Source organism: Cryptomeria japonica, chromosome 7, assembly GCF_030272615.1.
Source record: "Cryptomeria japonica chromosome 7, Sugi_1.0, whole genome shotgun sequence".
NCBI classification, from domain to species: domain Eukaryota; kingdom Viridiplantae; phylum Streptophyta; class Pinopsida; order Cupressales; family Cupressaceae; genus Cryptomeria; species Cryptomeria japonica.
The window spans coordinates 712,641,731-712,662,574 of record NC_081411.1 but is presented as its reverse complement, the minus strand read 5'-3'; the positions used below and the strand labels follow the sequence as shown (position 1 = coordinate 712,662,574).

Here is a 20,844-nt window from a genome sequence, read left to right as displayed (position 1 = left end):
CGGTCATTTTCAAGTGCTAAGATGTCCAAGTAAATGACAAGAATGTGAAATCACAAAAAATAAAATAAAAAATATGAGGGAATATTCTAGAATATAATTGTGTGATCTATGAAGATTTATGAACCACCTTTTCAATGCCACATGAAGCATGAAAAAATATGCTTTCTATCAAAAGTTCTGAGGCTTTAAATTTACATAGCTTGATTTAAGTTAAGAGGACAATAAATCACACTACTGGCAGATTTAATAAAAATAAGAATCAAATATAGATCAATATTGGAATCATATTTTGTGGGTTGCGACTTTGAACAAGAAAATACCAATATAAAATTTAATATAAAAAAAATAGTTTTTTTTGTTTTAACTCCTCCAAGAGTAGAGAACCTACTATTTATTCAATCTTCAACTTAGTGTAGTACTACTAGTTGTGATCACTAAATCATCCCATGATTCTAGCAAAGAACACAACAAAGTAGTACATGTATTAACAAGTTCATAGATATAACTTTTGACTATAATGAATCTAGTTAAAAACCAAGAGTAGTTGAATCGATTCCTATCAAGTTGAAAATATAAAGTGGTAACCTAATTGATGATAATGGTTAAATATTGCAAGGGTACTAAATTGTAATTCCATGGAAGTTACCTTCTTTGAAAAGATGAACTACACAACGCTACCATTAAACTATGATTAGAAGCATTCTCATGACAAGATGGTCAACTATTGTGGGTCCCACAGTACAACTATCATAGGTATTGTAATCATCCATCTCTCTATAACAAACATACAAATGCACCATGATGGCCCAAAATGCCAATTAAAAAAAAATCTTAATCGAGAATGAGCCCTAAGTGGAGTCTAGAGGAGATGATTATTCATTATCTAAATCAGTGGAGTCATTTTATTCATTATCTATTCTCTATCTCTCTCATGATTATTTTTATGATTATGATGGAACTTATACTAATGCATCTTTAGATGTTAAAAAATATTGTTTGAGTTGCATGGGCATTATGATGTTTTATTTTGTAGAATATTTCTTATGCTTTGATTTAAGTGGATAATATTTCTTAAATAATGCTTATTATTAAAATAGACCCACCTATTAATAATATTATAGATCTATGTGAGTTTCCTTTTTTTATATTTAAGTTGGTAAATTGTATTTAATTATAAGTTTTTTTGGAAGGTGAAATGTAAATTAAATAGTAAATGCAAATTTTCATGTTTGTATATGCTAATGGCCTAACATATAAACAAGTCAATGAATTAAAAATAACAAAAATGGATTTGAAACAATATTATGTGAACCCTAATATGGGTGAAGAGATAGATCCGAAGAAGCCACGGATCTCAATTCGATGGTGTAGGCACCTAGGCATAGCTAGACACTTTTGGGAGCGGTGGTGGATGGTCTTTGACTATCCACCACACTCCAATCATAAGGTCCCGATGTATTTTTTGAAAAAATTATGGGCTGAAGTTGAATTGGGTAAAAAACCCAATTAGTTTGATATTAGATCATTTCATGGGGTCGGGAGAGGCATGCCCTAGGATAGGCCGGGAGCCAAATTGACCAACAAGGTTAGAAACCATGTGTGCGATGATCCCTTGGTTCCTCTTCTTGCACTAGTTGTTCCAGCACCTGCCCATCCTCGAATAGTGGATTCTGCTCTTGGTTCATTGAGTGCCTTGTTAGACAATTTGGTACAATAGTTGCACGAGGTGAGGGTTGCCCCCAACTTAGCACATGTTTGCACGAGCTGCGAGGTTGTATGTACGGGTCCATAGAGTGAGGCTGCCCCTGGAGGAGATGGTGATTTTGATGATGTTGTTGCTGCCCATGGTGGTTATGATGATGCCGAGGAGGCTTCATATGTTGATCTCCTGTGGGTAGACGATGATCAACTTGCAAAGATACAAATTTATTTATATAATTTACAATGCAATATTAAATTCCTTCTATATACACATATGAACCATAACATGAGTCATTTTTTTCTAAACAGAGGATGGATCATACCACTTCATTGAGGAATCGACATCATGTTACCTCGATACCTAGAGATGTTGGTGCCCCATTTACAGTATGCACTTTCATCTAGATACATTGTATTGATATGTACATTTAAAATAAACAATAAATTTTTTAATGTAATGATGTGTATGATATGTTTTTTCAATTTTGTAGGGTGCTTTGTGTAGCACTGAGGTGGATAGTTCTTCACGTGACCCGTGGACCGTAGCCTCATATACCACTAGTATATTTTTCATCCATTAATTTGAAGTGTTTATATGCTTACTAATTTATGTACGACTTTGATTCATGTTCGTTATTTTTTACAATTGTAGGCTTTTGGATTGTTTGATGGTGCATCACATATATGTGCCTTCGCCCATCAATTACTTTGCTTGCATCACATGTATTCTTTTCTACGATAAACTTGTAGTCTATATGCACTTTATAATTTATGCATATATACAAGTTTGATTCATGCTTTATATATGTTGTTCAAGTTGATACCACTACTAGTATTGGTATGACTATGGGATTGAGCCAGATGCAACCCTCGACATTGTCATTTGCGGTGATGATTAGAAAAATGTTTTCTAATTTGTTTATAGTGTACCTGGCTTTTATATGGATTATCAAAATTGTTGTATAATGTTCTTTTGTAGGACTTGACTACAACCAGTTTTCTTGTTAATGATAGTGGACCTCCACGTACCAGTGAGGGCATTGTAGAGCATGGTTGTATGGTAATTTATTTTAAATTTTTAGTATTTAATTACTTTATAAGTAAATTATGCAAGTAACTTCTTCTCATTATAAATCTTTTTCTCATGTAAATTTTTTAATAATGTATAGCAGAATGATACCAGGTTGTGTTATGTGATTTATGTGATTTGGTGCACTCTAGTGATTATATATGTGATGTTTTGTTATTATGTTATTTGGACTTGTTTTAATATCATTTCCTTATTATTATTTTTTCAAGACTTGTTATTATGTCATCAAGAATTGTTATGTGATTATATATAGGACTTTTAATTATGTCATTTCATTTGCTATTATGATATCAGGTCTTGTTATGTGATTTGGCGCCCTCTAGTGATTATATATATGTGATGTTTTGTGATTTGGTGCCCTCTAGTGATTATATATGATCTATTTATGATTTTATATTTTAACATTGTGATTGATCATCTTATAGTGCAACGGTTTATAATTCAATAAAATAATTATCCCAATTTACAATAACATCCTATTCTTAAAATAATAATAAAATCAAGAACTTACAATTAATTTATGAAGAGATTACGATAAAATAAATATATAAAAAATTAGAATGATTGTAACACAATTACAATGTGCAAAAAATAACATTAAGAAGAAGATAACTAATACAATGTTGTTTATGAAACCAAAATTTTATCAAATGTAGACAAATACAAAAGGGACAAAGAAAAACAATTATCATGATTAAATATAAAAGAGTTCACACAAAATAACACAAACTTACATGCATATAAATTTGATTCAACCTAATGTACCATCTGCATCCTCTCTCTTCTGCAATGCATCTATGATTTCTTCATGTTCTTCTAGTGAAACTATCCACAATACCTTATTAGCACGTCTACCTTTGTATCTTTCTAATTTGATGTTTGTTGCCACCACCAAATGAGAATAGTGTATAATCTTCTTTTTTGATTGGTAGTCTTCATAAGTTGGTAAGCCATTCCTTCTTGTTAAGTATTTGTGTAGCCATGTGCCAACTACTACAATAGACCCAACTGGATACTGAAAACCATCATCTACTTGATCACATATCAACTTTTTCTTAGGTTCTACACATCTAGCTAGCTGATACTCAACCTACTCATCATTATCCTCAGGTGCAACAAGAACATTCACATGTCCTAGAAAACAAATTTAAGTACATGTACTAATAAAACTTGTTAGAATTTATAATTCAAATACAATTATAAATTATATGACAATACATAAAAATATATAATTTAAAGTTATAAACAAGAAAATGAATTAAATTACCAGGTTGTATGAGGTACTAGGTTGTATGAGGTTTGAAACACGATCATAATCTTTTGATGCAAATGCATGATCTGGGTCTTCATTTCTTCTAACATCTTGATATTGTGTTTCACTAGGTGCTAAGGATTTGTGTTGTCATTCTTTGATCCATTACGTATTCTCGCATTCTTCCCATTCACTTGCAACACAAAATTGACAAAAACATGCAAGCTTTCTAGTCCATATAGTCCAAGTGTTAGAATTAGAACTCTTAAATGAATGCCATCTAGCTGGCCCATTGATTGTATCACAATCATATCTTGGAAGGATATTCTCCTCTTTAACTAGCCACAAGAAATGTTTAATTGTAGAGTTCTGGCTTGATACTGTGGATAAAATTGTAGTACACCAGTCCACAATTGCACTTGCATTTATAAATTTAGCTTTTTCTTTGAATTTGAGTTGCTATCTGTAAAGGGCTCTCTTAACACATGCATTGACATCGTCATGTTCTCCTTTCTCATGTCCAGCCTAAAAAAACTCCACATGTTTGATATTAGTTTTCTTATGAATGCTACTCAACCAATAAAACGTTCTAGCATTCTTGAATTGCCTTGTGCAATTATCAGATCATATTAGATGTTGGGTCATTTGAATTTCTCTCTCCCTCAAATTCTGAAAAAAGGTCTTTGAGTAATAGTGGACAAACTCAGATGAATTTTGTGATCCTCTTCTGTACTATCTGGTGTATGCCTATAGACAATTTGGACAAAAATTGATAATTGCCCTGAATTGTAGTATTGTGATTGGACCTCATCTTGTGATACAAGTGTGTAGTTCTCTGCAAAATCAACAATCGAAAGTGTACTACCAATAGGAAATGTATCCTTACATATTCGAAACTAACCATCAAGCCATCTAGTATTTTGAGTGTGTTCAACATATTTAGGTACAATGTTACTCTTAAATTCATTCATAAATGCATACACTAACTTTTTCAGTGATTAGATCGCATCGTCTTCCAATGTTTCCATCTTTTAGTGGATATTCAACAATTTTCAATCTTTTAACATCAACTAATTGTTGTCCAAAATCATTTGAAATATTTTCATGCAAACATTCATCCAACAATGCAAGATTGCCACATATATCACATACACTGGAAACACATGCATTGAAAAGAAAATTTTCTTATTTGGTGGGTTGCAAAACAAACTTGATATAAATTCCTTTATAGTTTCAGGTGATATATTTATACCACATTCTTGGAACATTCCATTACTATGCATGGTAACACGTATGTATCGAAATACATCATAATGGTAGCGAAATTGAACATGAGTTTTGCAACAACATGTGACTCTTTCCTTGTAAATTTGAACATACCAAGGTTTACACTTTTCAAAAGACCTTTGAGAAATGCTAATAGTCAATACCTTATCATCTAATATTTTTTTGTATTATTGTGCTAGAATTTTTCGATCAAATTTTTGACTTCACCAATAAGTTTCATATCAGACCTTGGTAGTCTACCACTAAAAGTCCACAATTTGTTTGCCAGATCACTTTCATAATTAACTCTTCTTTTTACAGCTCTTGACAAAGTTTTATGATGACAATTAAGATATCCACTTATGTTACTCATCATTCTTTTCTTAGAAGTTTTTTGGCTTACTAAAGCTATTGTTATTGCCCGTCGTGTCGCATTTTATCTTTATAACGACTTTTCTTTTCGATTGTATCAAAGGTGCTAGTAATAGTCGATACAAATTGTTTTAAAGACTCGTCCTTCTTCTTGGGTTTGACATAAAAGCCTAACTTTTTCATCATTTTTTGCATTTTAATTATTTTAATTAGTTGTACCATTAATTGACATTGAAACCCAAATTTCTTATTATAAAAAAATGTCTAAACAATCTATTTGCATGTGTCATAATCTATCTCCATGAAACCAAGCCAAGAAGGTTGTCTAGTACATCACTTTTAATTTCAAAATTTTCCTTCGTTTGATTATCATTCAAACATGTTTCATTTTCAATTGGTGTTTCCATGTCTACATACACATTATTGGTTTTAGTTGCAGGTGGATTTTCAATTTCATTTAGAGTTTCAAATTCGGTTTCAATTTCAATTTCAAGTTGAGATCTAGTTTCAATTGGGGTTTCAATTTAGATTTCAATTTCAATTTCAACTTGACTTCTAATTTCATTTTGGGTTTGATTTTCAATTGGCGTTTGATTTAATAAATAACCTGTTTCTACTAAATCACCAATTTCTTCATGAGAAAAAACATAGGGCTGTGAAGATATACATGTATCCAATAATGGATTAGAAGATGCACCTGAATTAAATGGTTCTATTGTGTTTCCTTCGTCAACATTTATGGTCTCATTGATGTTCTCCTCTTCTGAAATGATTGTGGAACTTGAAGCTCCATGTCTCATTCTTGATCTTCTCTCTCGTTGACATATTGCCTCCTCCCTATTTGCTGCAATCTCCTCAGTTGTCAGAACCTTCCTTTCCCTCTTCCTACGTTGATTTGATCTCATGGCTGCATCAAATTTTGAATTCGAATTCATCTCCTTACCAAATCGACAATAAGACAAAAAAAAAGAATGATTAATCAAAACATTCTTTTTGCAGATCGTACCTATTAGACAATGATTGAAAAATCATTCAATCATTGGGATTTGTGCTTGTGGGCCAGATTCTGACCCAATGGATCTTTTCAGAAATGGGCTCCTGTTTTACAATTGGGTGCCCATTTCGCTTTCAACGGTACAAAGCGAAATGGACACTGTTTGTTAAAATTAGGGCGGAAAACAACCGTTAGCATTGTTTTTTCTTCGTGATAGGCTTGGTCCCTTGGATCTCAAAAAAATGACTAAGGTAAAACGACATCAAATTTCTACCTTGGTCTAATTTTTTGAGAGCCTTTTTGATTGAATTTTTTGACGAAACGAAAATCTATTAGAGTTTTCAGCGTTCTGATTTCATAAATGTAAATTTCATAGTGATAAGATTTTTTTTACTATTTTTGTATTATTTTTTAATCAAAAGTGGAACCTAAACCTAAAATACCAAGGTTCACTAAAACTTCAATAACTTTTTTGTTTTTAGGATTTTAGAAAAATAAATTATATGACATCGATCTACATACAATTATTTTGAATATTAAAAAAAAAAAGTTAAAAAAAATAAAATTTTCATCAAATTATGGTCATCGTACACCCAATGTTTTGAAAATATACTTTATTGTTAGTTAAAAATTAATAAAAAAAATTATATTCAATTAAAAATAAGAAAAAATATTCTCATCAATATTTGGTATCATTTTCCAGAAGCATTTGCAAAAATTCATTTATTTGCATAAAAAAAGGGTGGTTGTACATATGTGTGGTATGGTCCTGAAACAGGCATTTTGAAAAAATTATTTTTAAACATGCCTACTAAAAAGGGATTCATAGCATGTGGGTATTAAAATAAATTACATATTTGAAAAGTAGACTCCAAGCACTACATTTTCTATTATTGAATTTTTTTGAGATTTAATCTTTAAGTGCATCAAATTTTGACATCAATCGATAGAAAATTTGAAAAACAGAGAAAACACTTCCACTTTTTGCCCAAAAGTGGGACTCAACTTCTTGCAGCCACCCCTAAATAAAATGTAATAAGCGATGAAAAATATATGACTTGTATTTATGATACAAAATTTTCTTCAACTAAAGACTACATATCATTGCAATAAAAAAATAAAAAAATTTGAGCTACAATAGCCAAATTTTCCTATAAGTAAAACTACTACAAAATTTTAGAAAGCAAAAAATTAGAAATATTAGAATTTAATTTAATTAGTATTAAAAAAATAAAATTAAAGCCATTGTAAACTCCATTCTCTTTTTTTTTTTAAAATCCAATTGCTTTACTTGAAATGTTTAATTTTTTTTTTTACTTGTATTAAAATTTGTAAAAAAATATTATTATAAATTTGATCCAAAATTTACAATTTTATTTGTATATAAATATAATATTAAAGTATGTTATAAATTGTTAAATTATTATATATTATTTTTTTTAAAATATCAAAATAATTAATGTTTTTATTTTTAATATCAATTTTTCAAAATGTTATTTTTCTTAGTTTTTTTCTTCACAACATGTAGATAATCTTTCGGCGTATAGTATTAAGGACAATCTTTCAGCGTAGTAAGACAATCCTCACCTATCGGAGAATGTGGATAGTCTTTCGACAAGGAAGTGATTATCCTCCACATAAAATAGCACGCCGTACTCCCGTATGGGGATCCGTCATACATAGGTGGAGTTTCATGGGCCCCACGTGGAGTGCTTTGTGTTCTAGCGTGGACATGACACCACATCGCGAGGATATTTTTTATGGCGAAGATGGTGCCGAGAAAAAAATATCGGGCTATCGCGAGGACATTTCCGATGGCGACAGTGCCAAGAAAAACAAATGTCGGGCTTCGATGCTGAGAAAAGTGAAGTCATTGCGTAGGTATTTTTGGCAGTAAACACACGGTTGTAGTTGGCGATCGTAATGTGTGCAGTCAACGAGAGGTTTATGTTGGCGACCAGCTGTGTGGTAAACACAATGTTTTCATTAAGACTCTAGGTGGGAATATTTGGATGTCATAAAAGAGAGAGAAGGGAGAGAGGCTGTTGCAGATACAAGACTCAAACTAAGACGCGCGCTGTGAAATGTGAGATAACAATGGTTTTTTGCATTGGGCGAAAGTAGGTTGGAGAGGGCGAAGCAAAAATTCAAGAGGAAAAACCAAGAAGGTACACATTGTTTTAAACTTTCAATTTTTAGTTATTCGTGGAGTTTCTTTAAGGTTTTAGGTCTTTGAAAGGGCATATTTATGGTGTTTCAAGTATGGATTTGGAATTTTAGCCAAAAAAGTGTAGGGTTTTGTGTGTTCGACATTGGTAAAAATGAGGGATTTTTTCACCGTTGAAAAAGGGGTTGGATTCGGCGAGGGTTAGTGAAGATTTTGACACAAACAAATCGATGAGTAAGGAACCCATCTCTTGAATGGTGCAATTTGAGTTATTTGTGGGAATTATTTGGGTTTTTGACCTCTCAAGTTGCATTTTTCAGTGAAATAAAGTGTGCATTTTTTATTTCGGCCAAAAACATGCCTTCCGACTATGCTCGCCTAATATACTAGCAAACCCTCGTGTTGTCTACAAAAATTACTGTGTGGGAAAATGTCATTGTGTTTACTGTATTTTGAATTTACACTATGTATCATGGCATTTATCACTACTTCAACTTTTTTTATGATCTTTGAGTACGTTCATCCTTAATCTTTTTATTTTGGGTTCTATGTTGCTTGGCTTATATGTTTTTTTTTTTAAAATTTTAGCAATGTTTTCTAATATGTTTTGTTTCAATATGATTTCCATATATCTATAATTATTAGTGGTATAGTTATAAGGTATAAATCTTTGCCTACCAGACAATACCATGGAATTTTTGCATAAAGTTGTAATTGATCTTTTGTGAAATACAAGTATATATAGGCATACTTATGCCTTTTATTTTTTTAATTTTTTTTTTTTTTAAATAATAATATATAACATTGAAAATAACATTATATAATATAAATGAGCTCAACATATGCACCCCATAATTCATAGTCAAATAACTAATACAAAAATAAAACCTAGTTGGAAATACCTCAATGGTCATACAAGCATCTCTATAATAGTGTCTAGAATACACTATCAAAACACCTCGATAGCAAAATAAATCTCATAATTTTTTTAGTTGAATGGATTGCATCACATGAATCATATAATAAACTGATGAAATACTCAATATAACATATATCATAAGAATCAAAAAGCACACACACAAAAAAATGAGAGTGGACATTACATTGATTCTCATATGGATGTGTATAATTAAAATACCTCTATTTTAACTACGTATTCAATGTACCCATTTTTCATTAAATTTTTATACCCTTTTATTGTTTCTACTCTATCTACTAAGGGCAATTCACACACTTACATCTAACTTAAAAATATTTTTGGTTGTATCTCATACATTAAATCCTTGACACAAATGCATACGAGCTATGAAAAATGTCATCTAATTAAATATTTGATTTAGGAGAGTTTATACATTTGAACCCTACAACTTTTGCTACAACTCTAATAGTGAATCCTCTTGATAACTATATCTTGATTATAAAATACATATTAATTAAATTGTAAGGAAAGTATTTAAGAGATACATAGTGATTCTTCTAGGTTGTGACATTACCAAAAGGTGTCCAATAACTAGTTGTAGAAAAAAAATGATATAATAGAACTAAAATTGGACAAACATTGTATGGGAATTGTTTCCTTTATGAAATCTACTAGTGTTGGTATTAAGTAGGCACACCTAGTACTGCGAGGCTTTGATACAATACATGCCTATGAAGTATAGAAAAATGACAATTTCATGACCCTTGCAAGACCCTCACACTTGATGCTCTTTCCACTGATTGACCAATACAATATGATTTATAGAGTTTTACAATTCCACTTATAAACACCATGTCTCTCTTTTATACATGCTTCCCAAGCTCCAACACCTAACCATATCATATTGATTGAAGTATGTTCCCCTTTGTCCTTGATACCAAAGTGATACATTAAAGATAATATTATAGTTATTTAAAAAACTCTATTATAAATGCACATAATATGGTATTGCTTAAGAGATGAATCACCTAAGATATTTAGCCCACCATCGGACATGGGTTCGATCGAACCCCAGGTGAGTTTGTGGGTTCGATCGAATCCCAGGTGGGTTTGTAGGTTCAATCGAACCCCTTTTTAAATTATTATTTTTTAAACTTCTATAAAAATCGAAAATGACAGTTTAACTGTCATTTTCAAGTTTGTAGTTTTGTGTGTCTAGAGGGGGTTAAAGCAAACCCAATGTCAGCACCACGTCACTGTGCCTTGTCAGCAGCAGCTAGTGCGTCTCACCTTTCAACTTTCGACCTACATTATTTCAGGTGCACAAAATAACCCTTTTTTGTTTAATAATGTTTTTTTCATTATTAAATTTAGTTAAAAATTAATAGATAATTTGTTTGTTAATTTATTTTTTAATTAAATAATTGTATATTTATTGTTTTTCAGCATTTTAGAAAAATGTTTCAAAATTTAATGCTTTGATTTAATGTCAATTGGTTGTTAAAATTAAATAACTGTATATGAATTTTTTTTCAACTTTTTAAAAAAAAGTTATGAAAAACTTAGAAAACTAAGGTAGTAAATAAAACTTAGAAAGAAAAACTTAGCAAAATAAAAAACTAGAAAAATGATACAAATCTAAATATAATAAAGTAAAACATTAGAAAAATTAATAAATTTAAATTTTTAAAAAACATTATAAAACTTAGATAACAAATTTAAACAAATTAGACAAAATAAATCCTCTACATGACCCCTTTTCACATCCTATTACACACACAACATGACCCCTTAGGACCTCTTAAGACCACATATGCCCCTGATGACACTATACGTCCCCTTAGGATCACATAGTGGACCCTAAGGGGTCATATGTAGTCGTAAGGGGTCACGCATGTGTTCTAACACATGCATGATCCCTTAGGACCGCATGTGACCCCTTATAAAATCTTAGTGTGTACGACATACCCCTTAGTCCATCACATAGTGTCCTAAGGGGTCATATGTGGTCCTAAGGGGTCACACATGTGTTAACAAATGTGTGAGCCCTTAGGACCACATATGACCCTTTATAACATCCTAGTGTGTACGACATACCCCTTAGGATCACATAGTGTCCTAAGGGGTCATATGTGGTCCTAAGGGGTCATGCACATGTGTTCTAACACATGTGTGACCCCTTAGAACCGCATATGACCCCTTATAAAATCCTAGTGTGAACGACATACCCCTTAGTCCATCACATAGTGTCCTAAGGGGTCATATACGGTCCTAAAGGGTCACACATGTGTGACCTGTTAGGACAACATATTACCCCTTATAACATCATATTGTATACAACATGTACCCCTTAGGATCACTTAGAGTCCTAGAAGGGGTCATATGTGGTCATAAGGGGTCATGCACATGTGTGTTCTAACACTGTACATGTGTGACCCCTTAGGACCACATATGACCCCTTATAACATCCTAGTGTCTACGACATATGATCCCTTAAGATCACATGTACAGTGTCCTAAGGGGTTGAATATGTGGTCCTAAGGGGTCACGCATGTGTTGTAACACATGCGTGAACCCTTAGGACCACATACGACCCCTTATAACATCCTAGTGTACATATGACATTCCCGTTAGGATCACATAGTGTCCTAAGGGGTCATATGTGGTCCTAAGAGGTCATGTGTTTGTTCTAACACATGTGTGACCCCTTAGGACCATATATGACCCCTTATAACATCCTAGTGTACATACAACATTCTCCTTAGGATCACATAGTGTCCTAAGGGCTCATATGTGGTCCTAAGAGGTCATGCATGTGTTCTAACACATGCATGACCTCTTAGAACCGCATATGAACCCTTATAAAATCCTAGTGTGTATGACATATCGGTTGCTTAAGATGACATACATTAGTGTCCTAAGGGGTCAAGAATATGTGCTCCTAAGGGGTCATGCATGTGTTCAAACACATGCATGACCCCTTAGGAGCATATATTACCCCTTATAAAATCCTTATAGAACCACATATGACCCCTTATAATTATTGTATACAACATGTACCCCTTAGGATCACATAGTGTCCTAGAAGGGGTCATATGTGGTCATAAGGGGTCATGCATGTGTATTCTAACATTGTACATGTGTGATCACTTAGGACCACATATGACCTCTTATAACATCCTAGTGTCTACGACATACGGTCCCTTAAGATCACATGTACAATGCCCCAAGGGGTTGAATATGCGGTCCTAAGGGGTCACGCATATGACCCCTTATAACATCCTAGTGTACATACGATATTCCCCTTAGGATTACATAGTGTCTTAATGGGTCATATACATGGTCCTAAGAGGTCATGCATGTGTTCTAACACATGTGTGACCCCTTAGGACCACATATGACCCCTTATAACATCCTAGTGTACATACGAAATTCCCCTTAGGATCACATAGTGCTAGAAATGTCAAAAAAAGTGAATGGAAAGAGTAGTGAGAAGTGGAAAAGATAGGGACAGTTCCCAACCAAAAAGCAAAGTTCCCACTGATGGTATATTTGGTGTAAGTGAGCTGTGACATCACATCTTTGGAATAAAATCCAGTTAGAAAAGGAAATCCAATTACGGATGGGCATCATGGCATAGGTCAAGGGTAACGAGGAAACAAGTCCCCCCATGTTGCACATATCTTTCTGATCTGACATGGCATGAATCACCGAACCTACACTCGAGGATGTTAATGCCTTGGAAAACATGTGATTCATTAAGTGAAAAAAGCTAACCGAATAGTTGGGAATGCCGCAAGCAAAGATCATATACCCTAATTGACTGCGGGTTGAATAAGCTATGACCCTCTTTAGATTGTTCTGTAATATTCTAGTGGTTGCTGCGGAGGATGATGTCATAGCCCCTAGAAAAGAAATCGTAGATTACGCCATGGGTGGGTATTCAAATGGAGGGGAGCACTTCGCTATCATGGAAATGCCTGATGTAGCCGTAATAGTTGCATGAATCAAAGTAGATACTGGAGTGGGACCCTCCATCGCATCGGGTAACCAAGTATGCAATCCTATCTAAGTGGATTTTCTAATAGCACCAATAGAGAGTAGATACAAAATCACAATTATGGCATGAAATCTCACATTGCAGAAGATGAAAAAATTGTGGGGTTCGGAAAAGGCACTAACATGATAAAAAATGGTCAAGGAGTCTACTGTTTGAAAGAGAGTGAAACAACCCAAAATCCCAAGAGCTAATCCTAAATCACCTACTTGATTGACAAGCATAGCTTTGATAGCTGCTTTATCCACCTAAAGTCGTGTAAACCGAAAATTGATTAGCAAATAGGAAGCAAGACCTACTCCCTCCCATCTTGGGAATAATTCAATCAAGTTATCCCCGGTAACCGACATGAGCATGAAGAAAGTGGAAATGGATGAATATAACATAAATCCCTACTCCTACCAGCCCAAGGAAACCCCAAGGGGCCCGCCCAGGAGCCCCAAAGGTATAACCACAAACATTGAATTTAGATTGGGGTCATATATAGGACATGATAAGACTATACAACCTACTCCTGATAGACAGGTATGTACATGTGCATTTAAATTTTTACAAGATGTATATGTTGTAATGTATGATAATTCTATATATAGATCATTTAATAAATAATAGAAGTTAACTTGTATCATTTAAATTGATTCTAGACTAATCCTTAAATACATGTATATATGTATAAGTATAACAGTTAACTCATGTCACTCCTAGCTTGAGCTCTAAGTGTGTGCGTAGGAGAGATTCTTTTGATGCTACACAAGTTGTTAGTGGACATGTTAGTTATGGTTTTTTTGCATATATGTACATGTATGTATGTGCATTACAATTTATATTTTAATTTAAAAATAGGCACATATGTATGTGTCTAGGGATCTATATTTAATATTTAAATTATAAATTCCACTTTTGCAGGGTTCTATTAGACATCTAGACTCTCACCAGGACTCTCCCTCAGATGGTCGCTCTGTTCATGGCCAACATGATGTATGTTGATTTGCTAGACTTTATAGCTCATTTGTTTATCTTTTTTATATATGTACATTTTAGACTTTCATATATTATATATTCATGCATGTATGAAGTTTCTAGATTATACTTTATATAGTTTGTGTTTGATCAGATTATATATTTCATGCACGTATGTTAGATTACGTACTTTATATAGTTTGTGTTTGATCCTGGATTATATATATCATGTGCATGTATGGTAGATTAAACTTTATATGTATAGTTTGTACATTTGATCCTGGATTATATATAGCATCATTTGTATTCGGATTATATATGATAATGCACATGTTAGATTGCTTACACACTTTACATATGTGTGTGTGTGTGTGTGTGTGTGTACAGTTCAAGTGTTTGATCATATTTGCACATTTGATATATATAATTTAAATATTTATTTAAGTTAAATGACGTGTTTGATTATATGTAACTTATTAGATCACTTGTGTATATGTATGTGCATGTTGGATTATTCTTTTAAATTATATTATATAAGATCATCTAGATTGAATTGGTGTAAATGTTTAATTTAAAAAATATTTTTAAGAGTTCTCTAAAACTTTCAAATTTATATATATCTGTGATTGAATTTGTGTGTACATGTAGATAGATTAAAAAAAGATTGATATGTTTATAATTTAAATTTTGAATTTTAAATTTTACTACATGTAACATGGATATATATATATATATATATATATATATATATATATATATATATATATATATACATTGAATTTAAATGAATTTGTGAACAATATATCCACTCCACTTTGCAAGCCATGAACAATATAAAAATCACACTTGTTCATATTATATGAACAAACTCAAGTTAATGAACATATTCAATAATATAAATTCTAGGTGTACTTCTAGGTCTACTAAATAGTTCACACCATGTACTTCTAGGTACATACTAAATAGTTCACAACATGTCAAGTGGTTTGGACCGCTCTTCAGTTATTACACACGTCTTAATTTAATATCAAATTTACACATACATCCTAATTTAATATGCATTTTTAATTAAATTTACATGTGCATTTTTAATTAAATAAATACATGTCCTAATTTACTTTACATACATGCTAAATTATTTTAACAACTTACAAATTATATATGCATACATGCATCTATACATCCTAATTAAGTGCATACATTGGGCCTTAACACATTTTCAACTCATCCACATGTCCCAATTTACTTTACATACGTGCATGTAAGTATTATTTAACACATGTACATTAACTTCATACATCATAATTTAATATAATGATTTGTTTTATATTTAACTAAACAATATATGATCCACACAAGCCATATATTTATCAAATATTAAATTCAAACACTTTAATGTATAAATAATAATTTATCCAAGTTTCAAAACAGGTTAAGTTCTAATTTATCAATTCAATTTATACGTTGAAACACATGTAGTTTGGTTTACTAAATAGTTCATACCACATCAAGTGGTTCAGACCGCTCTTCAATAGCATTTAATATTTTTTGACGATCTTCACTATCTGGTCCCCACTTTTGAGACCGCCCACGATGTGGAACTATATGAAGAATTAGGCCAACAACAATAACCAAGTGGCTATACTGATATACCTTGTTGTCAATTTGGTATTCAGTGAAATGAATCTTATGCTAAACAATTTTAACTTGTTTGAAATGTGTTCCTTGCACTACAACTAAGCTTGCACATGTATATAAGAAATGAGAAATTAAAAATTTGCATATAAGCGAGCTGTGCACATATAAAAATTAAAATAATTTAAACATTCAAATCAATTCAAACCTGTGGGAAAGGACATTCCATCACCCATTTCAGATTTTGTTAACTTCTTTCTCTCTTGTGTGCAACACAATAAATATCTCCTGCAATTTGAAACAAGTTTAATAAATTTAAAACATGTATGTACTCAATTTAAAATTTATATTATTTATTTACATGTGCGCAACGTTTTTAAAAGAAATATATATATATATATATATATATATATATATATATATTTGTACGTCATATACCTTTTTTAATCAATCCTGAAATATGGTCATAATCACCAGAAATCAAAGGAATGTCTTCAAAGATTTCAGCCTCATTTGAATCCTCGTATGTGTCAGAAACATCTAGTGGAACCAATTTCCATTCATTAACATATCTAAGCTCTAGGTATTTGCAATCAAAAAGGTTTTCCAAAATGCAATCAGAACAAAAACATGAATAATCCCTAGTGTACAATGTCCATGGGTGATTATCTGTACTCATGACACAATGCAAATATCTTGTCCTCTCCATGCTCTTGCATCCATGCATTGATCTTCTATCCACATCTGCAAAATGTACATGTGTACACAAGCATACATGTAGATCAAGTTGTTAAATTAAAACATTTGAACTAGGAACATTTTAAAAAAATAAAAAAACATTTAAATAAAACACTAAAAGAGAACACTTACCGGTTATCTCCCAAAACACTCTATATGGAATGGGTCTGTATGTTCTCGATGATGATTCACCAGATTAATTAGGTTGCACAAAGTGTTTCTTACACCATTCAACAATATCATATGCATCATCTATATGATTTCATGTATAATTTATTTGATGTTTTCTTAGAGCACGTTTGATACAAGTTGTTGCACCATCATGTTCACTCTTTCTATGACCACTCTAAAAAAGACTCTAAACATGTGGTATTTGGTCATTTCGATGATATCTACATAGTGCATAAAATGGCCTTGAAGATTTGAATTGTGCCGCACATCCATCATACCAAATAAAATGTATAAATATTGTTATGCCTCTCTCTTTCAAATATTCAAAAATCTTCTTAAAGCAATGTTGTACAAAAAGTGTGTCATGCTCCTTATCATCACCGATATAGAAGTGGTACTCTTTCTTAATGACACAATTTTAAAATGTACTATCAACACCATCCAAATCCATTTGTGTATGTCGATAACACATATGCACCATAATAGTGATTTGTTTTGAAAAGTAATACTCTGATTGAATCTCTTTTTGATGTGCAAAAGAGTAATTTTATGTGAAGTCCACTATGGATAGAATAGTTCCAAGTGGGAAAGTGTCTCTTAATCTTTTAAATTGTTCTACTTTCCACTTGGCAAAAAAACCATAGCATATGTATGATTTTATCAACTTACAAAAAATTTCCATAAATGTTCCAATAGGTATTTCCTCTTCTACATAATCTAACATTTTAGATTCCTTTCCAAAATTTGTTTCAATTTTTTTGTACTTGTAACTCCTACAATTTACCATCTTCCTCATGTTATTAGCTTCATCTCTCAAAGGCAATTTAGCCAACTCCCCGCATGTTCCACAAATTCCTTTTATGTAATTTATTTAACCGGTTGCATTATCATCTGATTTGTCACATAAGATGGATTCCATGAATTGACTTGTTCGTTTAGGAGCTTTTTCATAACCATCACTATCTTCTCTAATCTTTTGAAACACCTGATAGTACAAATCAAATTCAATGTGATAACAAAAACAAGTTTCGAAGACTTTGTTTACCTTCACATAATATGCCCTTAACCGTTCAAACATGGTTTGTCCAATCTTTATATGAGACTTTGTTTTAGTAAACAACATATACAATTCATGTTTTGTTGTGTCTAACAAATGTTTTACATGGAGATCATAATGATCAGGGCCAATCCTTTGCTTGATAACATCTCTACTATTTGATGAAGGACGAGTATTATCATTCCAAAAACTTGTCACAAAGTTTCTAACAACATCTTCAATTCTATCAGAATGAGGCGCTCTACACATAATTGCCCAATTCCCTTCTAAGGTAGTATCATCCAAACTCTTTCTCCTTTTCACATATTTTGATATTGTCTTTCTACTAAAACTAAACTCAGATGACAGTGAAGAGATTTGTCTTTTTTGAGGCAATCTTTCATTTACTAAAGATGTCAACATCTGTCTTCTGGAAATGGTCTTATCTACTGTTTGATATTTTTTACCAATGTTCACCAAACCTTTCTTAACATTATCAACAATAGATTTTTGTAGCTGAGAAGTTTTCCTCTTTTGACTTGTTGTATCTATACCCAACAATTTTAGTGAATCTATTAAGTTTTTATGAGTAAGTACAATTGATAACAATTGAGATTTCTCTATTGTAGTATCAAGATTGTAGAAATGAGACATTATTTCTTTTGCACTTTTATTAATTGACCTCTTTTTAGTATGTCTAGGTTCTTCATTGAGATGTTTCAACTCATCCACGTCCATTTCAAGTAAATGATCTAAATTTTTATAAGAAATATTTCTCTTCACCTGTTTAGCTAGATCCATAACATGCTCATCCATACCGGTTGTAGGAGGTAAGGAGCCTAACCCCTCTCCTTCAACCTCCATTGGTTCAACTTGGACAAGCTCCTCCCTATGTTAATCAACTATATTGTGTTCTTCAACAGGTTCATTTGCCTCAACTCTCGCTTCAAAACTCCCTTCTTCTCGAGCCCGTTCTGCACATAATTTAAGATGACAAAGAATATTTTTAATGCAATTTAATTTGAAACCAAAATTTCAAGACATTTAGTAAGACCTAAAAAATTATGTCATAATAGGTGGACTATTATGTCATATTTAAGACCTATTATTTCATAATAGACCTCCTAATATCATGTATGTAATAGGTCCTAATATGATCTACATAAAATAGGTCTTACTTGGGGATTCTTGAGTATAATGTGAAATGTTTTTGCATACATCCAGTCATATAAATAGAACCTATTATGACATAATAGATTCTAAATTTATGTCATATTTAAGACCTATAATCACATAAAAAGTTCTAATATCACATAATAGGCCTTATTATTACTTAATATGATCACGTATGCAAAAATATTTCACATTAATATACTTGACTCCCCTTAAGACAAATATATTATGTGATATTAAAGGGCCTATCACATGAAATTAAGTAGGTCTTAAATATGATATAAGTTAGAACCTATTATGACATAATAGGTCTTATTAATTATCACTTAATACATGACCACATATGCAAAAAAATGTTACACTTTCAAGTCCCCTTAAGACCTATATTATGGAAATATTAGGACCTATTATGTATGTGATATTAAGACATAAATTATATGATAATAGGTCATTAATTTATCACATGTACATAATAGGCCCTAATATATAATAAATATAGGTCTTAAGGCCTAGACTCAAGTATATAATGTGAAATGTTTTTGCATACATGGTCATGTTATTAAGTCACAATAAGACCTATTATATGTCATAATAGGTTCTATTATGTCATATTTAAGATAGGTATTATTGCATATAATAGGTCTTAATATCACATAATAGGTCCTAGTATCACATAATATAGGTTTTAAGGGGACTCAAGTATAATTCAAAATATTTTTGCATACACCTGAAAATAAAGAAGACACAATGTTTGTTTGTTTGAAAGTGTTTGATTGTTTTGATCATGCAAGCACAAAGCCTAGGGCTGGACGAGATAGTAGTTATTGAATCTCACTTGGGGGTTACCCCAAGCTATGCAATTTAGAGTAGATACTTAGGTGCTTGACCTCACTAGCTCCCCTGCACGACACTCACTTCTCTGGGGTATCCAAACACCAGTCCCCATGAAAACTTCCTATGGAAAACTTTGTATCTCTACTAATAACCGTAAGAATGTGAGTCGCTTCAGAGGTACAACCTCATGTGCCAACAACTAGAAGGTTTTTGACTTCTAACACAAAAGGTGTCTAGTAAGGACATCCATTCAGGTGGCTATAATCAAAAACATGTTACACTTCGTTAAATGGAAGGCCTCCCAACCTATAGAGGTTGCGTTCTATAGGGTTTATGGGGAGTCATAACACCGTTATAGCAGCATTTAACACCCGTTGCTTGCAACTTTCGTCACAAACACTTTTATTTATAGTGGCTTGGAAGAGCTTGGCTTTAGCTTGTTACCACTTTGGGTCTTTCCCTCTCACCGAGCCTTAAGG

At 32.2% G+C, this 20,844-nt stretch overlaps 1 pseudogene; it reads right to left on the bottom strand.

The window, feature by feature from the left end:
* Positions 1 to 10,516: 10,516 nt before the first annotated feature.
* On the bottom strand, positions 10,517 to 14,204 carry LOC131040246 (NADH-ubiquinone oxidoreductase chain 5-like; annotated as a pseudogene).
* Between the last annotated feature and the right edge of the window lie 6,640 nt (positions 14,205 to 20,844).